This window comes from Pseudochaenichthys georgianus, chromosome 17, assembly GCF_902827115.2.
Source record: "Pseudochaenichthys georgianus chromosome 17, fPseGeo1.2, whole genome shotgun sequence".
NCBI classification, from domain to species: domain Eukaryota; kingdom Metazoa; phylum Chordata; class Actinopteri; order Perciformes; family Channichthyidae; genus Pseudochaenichthys; species Pseudochaenichthys georgianus.
In genome coordinates, this window is record NC_047519.1 from 1,532,270 (window position 1) to 1,542,077 (window position 9,808).

Consider the following 9,808-nt stretch of genomic DNA (forward strand, 5'->3'; position numbering starts at 1 on the left):
AAGCAGAGAAAGAGGAGAGGAGAGCCTGATAGGTTAGGAGGTCATCGCGGTGTTTGGATTTCCACCATTTCCGCTCTGCTGCCCTAAGGACGGTTCTATTAGCACGCAGTGCGTCATTTAGCCAGGGAGCAGGAGGGGACTGACGAGCCTGCCGAGATGTGAGAGGACAGAGAGAGTCCAGAGAGGATGAGAGAGTAGAGAGGAGAGTTTCTGCAGCAGAGTTTGGAGGCAGGAGTTGGAACGAGTCAGAGGAAGGGAGGGCTGAGAGCACCGAGGAGGCAAAGGTAGAGGGGGAGAGGGAACGGAGGTTACGGCGGACAAGTGCAGGATGCGAAGAGATTAGTTTGTTATGTATGGAAAGGGATAAAGAGAATGAAATGAAGAAGTGATCGGAGGTGTGGAGCGGGTTTACAGAGAGGTTAGAAGTAGTGCAGTTCCTTGAGAATATGAGATCAAGGACACTGCCAGCTTTATGAGTTGGTGGGAACGGAGACAGTGAGAAAGCAAAGGCGGTTAACAGAGATGTTAGTTCGTCTATCTTCCCCGTCTGGAGGTTGAAGTCTCCGAGAAGTACAGCGGGAGGGCCAGTTTCAGGGATGTGTGAGAGGAGATGATCTAATTCATCCAAGAAGTCCCCCAAGGCTCCTGGTGGACGGTAGAGAACAACAATGGTCAGTTGTATAGGATGGGTCACTGTGACGGCATGGAATTCAAAGGTGGAAGGAGTGAAGTTAGGTAGCTTGAAGAGGGAACAGCTCCATTTGGGAGAGAGCAGGAGACCAGTGCCACCTCCTCTACCAGTGGGTCTGGGTGTATGGGAGAAGGAATATGCTGTGGAGAGAGCTGCTGGGGTGGATGTGTTGGATGGAGTAATCCACGTCTCAGTGAGAGCAAGGAAATCCAGAGACTGCAGGGAGGCGTAGCCAGAGATGAAGTCAGCCTTAGGAACAGCTGACTGGCAGTTCCACAGGCCCCCTGAAACTAGATGCTGGATCTCAGTGGAGCACGTGGGAAGCACCAATCAGCCGCTCCGCCCAGCCGTGGCTGCGGATCACGATCACCTGACACCAATCAATTATACTCCATTACATGTCCTTATTCTGTTTTGTACTGTTTTCTACGTCATACCTTTTTATATTTGTAATAAATCTCGTTTTTATGGTTCATCAGTGTTGTTTTCATTTGTGGAGGGATGAATGAGTAAATAAATGAATCAATGGACATTGGTATAAGTAAGGCAAGGCAAGTTTATTTATATAGCACTTTTCAACACAAGGCAATTCAAAGTGCTTTACAAAAAATGAAAGACATTAAGAAAATGACATTTAAAATCAGTCATTAAAAAGAAAAGCTAATAAAATAAACATTAAAAGAAAAAATACATGGATAAAAGTTACAGTGCAGTCTAAGATATGAATAGTTCAATTAAAAGCAGCGACAAAAAGAAAAGTCTTCAGCCTGGAAGTACTGCATTTTATTGATCTAAATTACTTAACGTAACAAGTTAACCTTCTTCTTGGACGCAGCTATGTATGAAATCAAGTCATTTTAAGAGTGCATTTAACGTGTACAGGGTAACAACAGACAGACAAAAAGTCCTCAATGTTGATTCGATGGTCAACTCTGTTCCCAGATAGTAAAACCTCTCACAAATACCGCGTATATAACGCAAATACCTCGGACTTAGTGATGTATTAAGACATATGACAAAACATGACATAAAACAAGCATACAGCACTGTTTAGAATCCATTTGGTCTGGTTTCGCGCAACCATGTAGGCGGCCATCTTTCACTTCTGTTGACAATATGCAGCTACCCAATTGGTGTAGCACGATCACGTGACGAACCGTGGCACTACTTTGGACCAAGATATTATTACGCTTTGAAGGGACTAGTTCAGCCAATAATTACGTGCCTAGAAGAATTGGCAGGAATTTTAGCGACGAACTTTTTTTTGGTGGATAAGCATGACTCGTTCTTTTTTATGAACTAAAGATTGTGTAGTTACACTTCTGTGGAGCGGGATTTCTTTTCTAGAGGACTTTTCGAGGTTCACCTTGCAGCCTATTCCCTCTTCTCTCTGTGAGGAGCAGCAGGTTCAGCTTTCAGAACAAAGTAACACAAAACTAAAATATGTCGTGGAGTAATAGATGTATTTATTTTTCTTCTCAAGAGAGAATCACCTCAGACCCCCCTGCAGGGGTTGGGTTTTCAGCATGTCAACTCTTTCAGCTGTGGGGAAATTGCAGGATTGGCTCCAGGTCGCCCCTTTTATTTACTACAAGACAAATGTGCCTTTTTATTTCATACAGTTCAATTTGGATTGAGACAGGGAAATAATCTAAACCTCACGCGTGGCGTTTCACTGTCAAGGGGGGCGATATAGCGTGTATGTAATTACATTGCAAATACTGACTTGAGCCCCACTACTGTATGGGTTAGCCCTACCATAGATTAGCCAACAAAAATACTCTGGAGCCTCCACTGCCGACCCGTATTGCGCATGCGCAGATCTAAGATCCAGTAGAAATAATAAAAAAGTAAAAGTCTACTGCTTATTGTTCTAGGCCAAAATAGAGTCAAAGAGTATATGAGAGTGAGAGTGTGTTAATTAATATATTTGGCAGTTTGGAGTAAGTCTGTAGATTTGTTTGTGTGTGTGTGTGTGTGTGTGTGTGTGTGTGTGTGTGTGTGTGTGTGTGTGTGTGTGTGTGTGTGTGTGTGTGTGTGTGTGTGTGTGTGTGTGTGTGTGTGTGTGTGTGTGTGTGTGTGTGTGTGTGTGTGTGTGTGTGTGTGTGTGTGTGTGTGTGTGTGTGTGTGTGTGTGTGTGTGTGTGTGTGTGTGTGTGTGTGTGTGTGTGTGTGTGTGTGTGTGTGTGTGTGTGTGTGTGTGTTTCATGTATAGGCCTCTCACGATAATTCATTTTGTTGGATACATTTTCCCGGAAATTATTGTCGGCACCGTTGTATGACCATTTATACCACTGACATAATGATAATATATAATAATAATTCAAGTACATCCTTTCAAACTGCTAGTCACATCCTCATGTAAATGGCAATTTATCGAGTTCATTTTTATTTATCGTACGATAAGTCAATTAATTGCTTATCGCGACAGGCACACAATAAAACAGTGGAAACAAACATGTGTTTGACTTTCATTAGTGAATAAAACTGTGTGCCCTTTATAGTCTGTGTCCAATATTGTGTATTTGTATATATTGTATATATATCCTGTATTCTTTCACACACAGTGACGTCACGAGCTACCCACAATGCAACAAGAGCCATATATATAAATACGCCATTTTCATGGAGGTGCAAATATCCTGGAAGTGCATATAAACAGCTAGCTAACGTAGCAAGGCAGAGCGCACTAGGTTTGTTTTCTGAATTAACGACCGAAGAAATCGCTGCATGTCTCTCTGGACTTGAGGGGTGTGCTCTAGGTCGTTACCAGCGTAAACTAGAGCTGTGTGGGTTGTCGGATTGCCTTTACAGACTGCGTCGATTTTGGCTGCATCTACGTCTAATTTCTGGAAACACCAGGTGAATACCCCACTTGTCACAATAGTATTATCATGCCATTGCATATATGTGGTATTTTAGAGTTGACTAGATATTGATTAAGGCAATATACTATGATATTCAGTACAGGAAGCTTAGCAACACCTAGACGGTGTACGGCTAAACCCTTGGCCTGCTTGCACCTCGCGTAAAACGGCGGATACCGGAAGTACGGTGTCGCCCTCGGCCCAATACCCGTATGTGTGTGTGAAAGAATATATCCACGGTCCCGCTGCTGACACGATAGCAGTCATTTTGTGCGCATATGTGTAATTAAACCCATGATATCAAAATCTCACTCCAGCCAGGTACCCAAACTTGGCAACCCTGATATGATATTTAGGCTCGCTGGTCTCATCATACAACGGCAATGAAAAAAGCACCAGGGGAGGCAGCCATAACCTCTGCCGCACTGAAGGGGGCGCAAGTGAGCCCACAGGTTCTTGTTGCTACTGTTATTCTACGCAGAGAAGGTATAGACTCAAACAACAAACTAGACTTTTGAAACTAGAGGAAGATAAGGAGGACTTTTACAAAAAAGTAATAGAGATTGTTGTCCAGAAGGATAGCATGGACTTCATCTTCAAGTCAAGGTAAGACCCCAATTGTAATGAAAATGGGAAGACAGAACAATCCAATATTTAGATTTTGGGTATCCTTTTGTTGAAAGGTCTGTTTAAAATGAATCGAAGCATCAGACTAAAAAAGCTTTTGAAAATAACCGAATATTTCGATTATGGTCAAAATATGATATTTGTACATCTGACTCTGAAAGAGTAAGTGCCTCACCAGCCAAGAACCTCACCGCACATCACTGCCATGTGCTCTGTTTGACAAACCCCGTGATTAGTTCTCAAGCTCTGTGATTGGTTGACCTCCAACTGCATTCCATATGAAAAAAAAAACGTTTCGTAAAAGATAAAATCATACTTTATTCAGCAGTGCTTGCTTTACTCTTTGAAAGTCATCACATGAATGCATTGTAATAAATGGTTCGGCTGCATTAAATATATTAAACATCTGTCGTAGTTCTTTATTTTTATTTATCTACAGAGATCGGGCTAAAAATAGACCAGAAACTATTCTTTTACCATTCAGTTTGAATTTCACAATAAAGTTAGTAGTAATATTTTGTTTTGATATTATTGTTTTTTATTAACTACTAGACCGCTGGGTCATGTTAAGACCATCTTTTCTGTGTTGCTGTGGGTTTTTTCCATCGCTTTTGTGTTACAAATATCAAAACAATAACTAAATATATCCGTCGTAAACATAGACTGTATATGGACGTAGGGTCCGTGACGTCACCCATAGGATTCTGCAGAGGTGCCGTGAAGCCCTTAGTAGGCGGAGTCGGCCACAAACGGCTCGACAGTGACGTCAGAGTTCAACTCCCGCCTGTTCCAGCCTGCTCCAAATAGAGAGGCGAAGTCCCTCCCTTTCCGGGAGCCTCCATGGGACCCCGGAAGCGTAAAATTATACATTGAAGTCAATGGAGAGAGAAAGGTTATCTTTTGATCCCGTTTGAATTGTGCCACGAATGACACATATGATGTTTGTCAATTTAAAAGAATATTTTGCAAGTCAAACAAATTAAAATGTGTCGTAAAACTGTGAAGTTACACATTTTTTTGTGTGAAACCGCTCAGTGAACTACAGGTCTCTAGTCTCGCACAATACGCGTCACCATCACAAAGACGGCCGTCACATTAGCAAATTTCACCTGTTTCTTTCAGAATGAGAATAAAAGTATAAAACGAGGTGAACATCACTACAAGTCTGGACACGTTGAGAGCTGTACATACACGAAAGGGGAGTTAGTCGGTTCTGTAAGAGCAGCGGGACCGGCTTTACAAGATGTTGGTGATGTTTGTTAGCTAACATTAGCTAACAAGGTACACTAACGTGTTTTGTTTCAGTAACTAGTTTTCTCCTTAAGAACTTCGTGGTCTCTGTGTATGCTGTGGATAACATTAGTGTTCACAAGAACAAGGTAAACTCCCGTGTTTTGTTTTAGTTGCTCTTCAGATTGAAGCGGCCAGTTTTATATCGACTATACTGTATGTGTGATCTCCTTTTACATCTCGTTGTGTCATTTGAGTTTATTTGCTGTGTGTAGATTCAAGGGTTTTGGTTATCTTGTCAATTTGTTTGGTTATCTAGGCACAGCTGTGTGTGACTCCCTCGGGTACACTGGTATGTGTTTTCCTAATGTAGAGAGCATTGATTCATTAATAAATTACACACTGAGTCTAGATCCTGACCAAATCCTTTTTTATTGTTGATCAAATGTTTTTCAAAAATGTATTCATACACATTTAGAAAAATACAATGTACAATCACAACCAGTACAACACACATTACAAAAAATACAGAAAAAACAAACAATAACAACAATCAGACAAAACTATGGAAAAATAACCCCTCCCACCCCCAGATCCGGACCATCCTTGTATTATTGCTCATTCAATCTATTATAGCATGCTAACAAATGGTACTTACTTTATTTGTACAGATCTGCATGGGAGACGATGGCGCGATGCAGAGCGCTGTCTGTGATTGTGCACGGGGGATGTACAAATGCAGCCACGCTGCAGCATTGGCAATATGTGCCATGTGGCAGATCAGCTCCACAGATGTTGAGTGCCAGTGGAGGAAGCCTGGCACTTCCAAAGTAGTCCAGCCGGTGTCTCAACGTTACCAACAGTGAGTGGAGACATACAACCCACTGGCCAGAGACATCGCCACTCAGGATGTAGACTGGTTCAGGTCTGCACAGTGTGGCATGGCATGGCTTTTGTCACCTGAGCCAGAGCCGCGGCCTCAACATCAGGCCATTGTCACCGTGCCGGAGCTGGTGAAGGGGCATGGGGGTCGGGGGTTTGAGGCAATTCTTGCCTCAATGCGACTGAGCAGAGACCAGCAAGCTGCCATCCAGACAGCCACCGGAGGACAGCGGACAAATCCTCAGTGGCAGTTACACAGGCGGGGCAGGTTGACAGCCAGCAAGTTTGGTGCTGTGCTGCGGTCGGGACTTTCATCCACTCCATGCGCGTCCCTCATGAAGAGGGTGCTCGGGGGGTACAACTTGGACGGAGTCATGGCTGTCAACTGGGGGGTTGTAAACGAGGCCGAAGGGGTGAAGGCTTTTGTGCAGGCCTATCAGGAGACAGTGTTCGAGTCTGGTCTCTTTGTGAGTGAGTCGGTGTTTTGGGAGCATCCCCCGATGGACTTGTGCAGCCATCTGCCCTGCTGGAGGTGAAGTGTCCACCATCATTATATAGGATATATATATATATATATATATTTGTATACATATCTGTAAATTGTATAATTTTATTTGATTTAAAAGTCTTTTTGATCTCTCTGTCTATAAACACAAACTGAGTAAGATTGACAATAAAGTTGACTTTGAAAAATAAATATATTCTTTATGAAAATAGTTGACTGTTGGAGAAATGAATCCAAATGAAACGTTGGACTGAACTACAACTACGCCTTTAAATCTCTAGATTTGATTTTCTGAAGTTAATTTAACTTTGCCGACCATGTAAGGTCATTATTAAAAAGGTACAATCAATTTGTTTAGGGTTGAATAAAATAATGATAAACATTTCATTTGGATAATTTACTGACAGAATAAGAAACTCAATGATGCTCTACTCACCTGTTCCTTTTTATAAAGTGAAACAGTTGAAACGATAGATTTTAGTAAACTTAAAAACAACCTTCTCCAAAAGCTATCAAGGAATATACCGAATACTTGTTTTAGAACTTTATTACATATTTTTATATAAATAGTTTGAGTGATCCATAATTGACAGAAGCTTGTGTTTACACTGACCTGTCACTCATATATTAATGTCTTTGTAACTTCAGTAAACCTAACCTCACTCATTTCTTTCATTCATCACGGTTCAGTAAACTAAGTGATACTCAGGGTCTCAGCAGCTACAGGTGAGGTAAAGAAAATAAAAGAGAAAAAGGTCAGTAACAACACTTTAAAGTAACAACACTTTGAATAATTATCTCTTTTAATAATGTTCTATCAGTAATCACTCAACTACTGTCTTTCCAACAAACAGATTGACTCACTATCATCACAATGAAACACGTCCAGAAAAATGGACCACAGATGGAAATGAGCTATTAGCTATAATCTGGCATATTGCATCTCTTTTCTTTGCTGAGATTAATGTTTTTGTATGCAAGGTCCTTCTATAAATAAATAAATGTCATGCAAAGCTGCCTGCCTGCCTTCCTTCCTTCGACTCTCCCTGAACTGCCTGATATTTTAATGTTCAATGTTAACCATTTGAGCAGATAGCATTAAGTAGAAAAGATCGCAGATGCTAATGTGCCGTTAGCCTACCTCCCGCCCCCTTAGCACCTGGTGGAGGGGGCGATAGGCTCCTCTTCAAATGTTTCACAAAATACTTACCATCATGACTACTCTTACTGTTTAACATTTGGGGTTACTTCATGTTAAGGCTAATACAAATAACAAGGCTAAGTAATGTGATGCTAACTAACGTGCTCGCTACTAGCTATGTAGCTAACTTGACTGTGTTCCATGCAAAACATGTGTATTACCTGATATGTCTGATCCAACGACTCCTGGTCCTTTCATCAGACGGGAAGCGATAGAACGAGCAAAGTGGTATGATCACTTATGTGATTACAACCTGGTACAAAGCACACAGGCATCTTGTAAAAGTGAATTTATTTTTAGAAATCTCTTATTTATTGGAGGGAATAAATCAGTTATGAGATCTTCTTCTTCTTCTTCGCTTTAATTACGAGTCGCAACCACTTGGAGCATTGTCGCCTGTGACATCACTTACGCGAGCCAGAATGGCATTTGGGATTTGTAGTCTTTGTAGTCGCGTATTTTTCATAGTCTTATATTTCAACAGTTTTACGACAAAATGTGACTTTTTTGACATGGAACTTATTGTTTAAGATTGACAAACATCATATGTGTAGTTCGTGGCACAATTCAAACGGGATCAAAAGATACGTTTTCTCTCTCCATTGAATTCAATGTAAATGTTTCGCTTCCGGGGTCCCATGGGCCGGAAGTAGATGGGCGTGACTTCGCCTCTCTATAAGGGCAAAGAGGCGGAGCCGAGGCTGGACCTGCTGCCACTGAGCTGGAAGTTCCAGAGCTAGCTGAAGCTACCAAGCTAAGCTAACATGCTCCCCATCTGCACACTGCCGTCGCATTTTACGTTTCTAAGGTAAGCGGACATGAAACTATTCAGCAAAACTATAAATAATAATCTAAGTTATTGAATTTTTAGCATACTACTTCAGAATCTTAAAACCCCTTAATGTTTGTATGCAATTGTGCTAAATTCAACACTGGAATCAAGCAAATATTAATATGTTTGCATGACATTAGTTATTTGTATTTTAATATCACTTAACTACACGTGTAATACATTTAAGTCAAGCTAAGTTACATGACGGTAGCTAGTTAGTGCTCTTACCTGTGAGGCCTCCTCCAAACAGCATAATAACCAGACTGTATCATTAAAACTAAGTACCAGTTCTAGATCCTTGACTTTAGACAAACAATTCAAAAGACAACATGTATTTAAAGACCAATCTTTATTTGAATGTGCCTCTTAACCTGATATATTAGTTATACAGTGACAATCTAAAAAAACTGAGCAACTCAACAGTCAACTTTATGTTTCTTATTGTCTAAAGCATTTATTATTTTCATTTTCCCCCTCTCATATTCAGTGTGGACGGATTGAGACATCATGGTGTCCAGAGAGCTGCAGAGACTTCAGGGAGAAACCTCCATGTGATGGATGTCCTGTCTGTTGGTGTGGAGAGGACTGAGGGTCTTTCCTCAGCGAGGAAGACCAGGCCTGATTTAATAGGTTTACACCTTCTGTCCATATGTGCTTTTTATTTAAAACATTTGATTAACTTTTGGTTCACATTTCAATAAATTGTATTTGTATTTGCACTCCTTTCGTCCATTATTCTTACTGAAAATGTTAGATTACACATTCACATCTGACTGAAGATTGGCCCCATTTATTTGTGATGTTGCAAACTCTGCGGTACAAGGCACAAGTGATGTGAAGCTCATAAAGTGAGGCAAATAGAAATAATCAGCTGATGGAGTGTAGATGTGGAAATAGGTGCATTCGATCAGCTGACTGTTTTTACAATAAAAGTAGTTTCGTAGTGTACTGGTCTTAAAATCTCATAACATCAG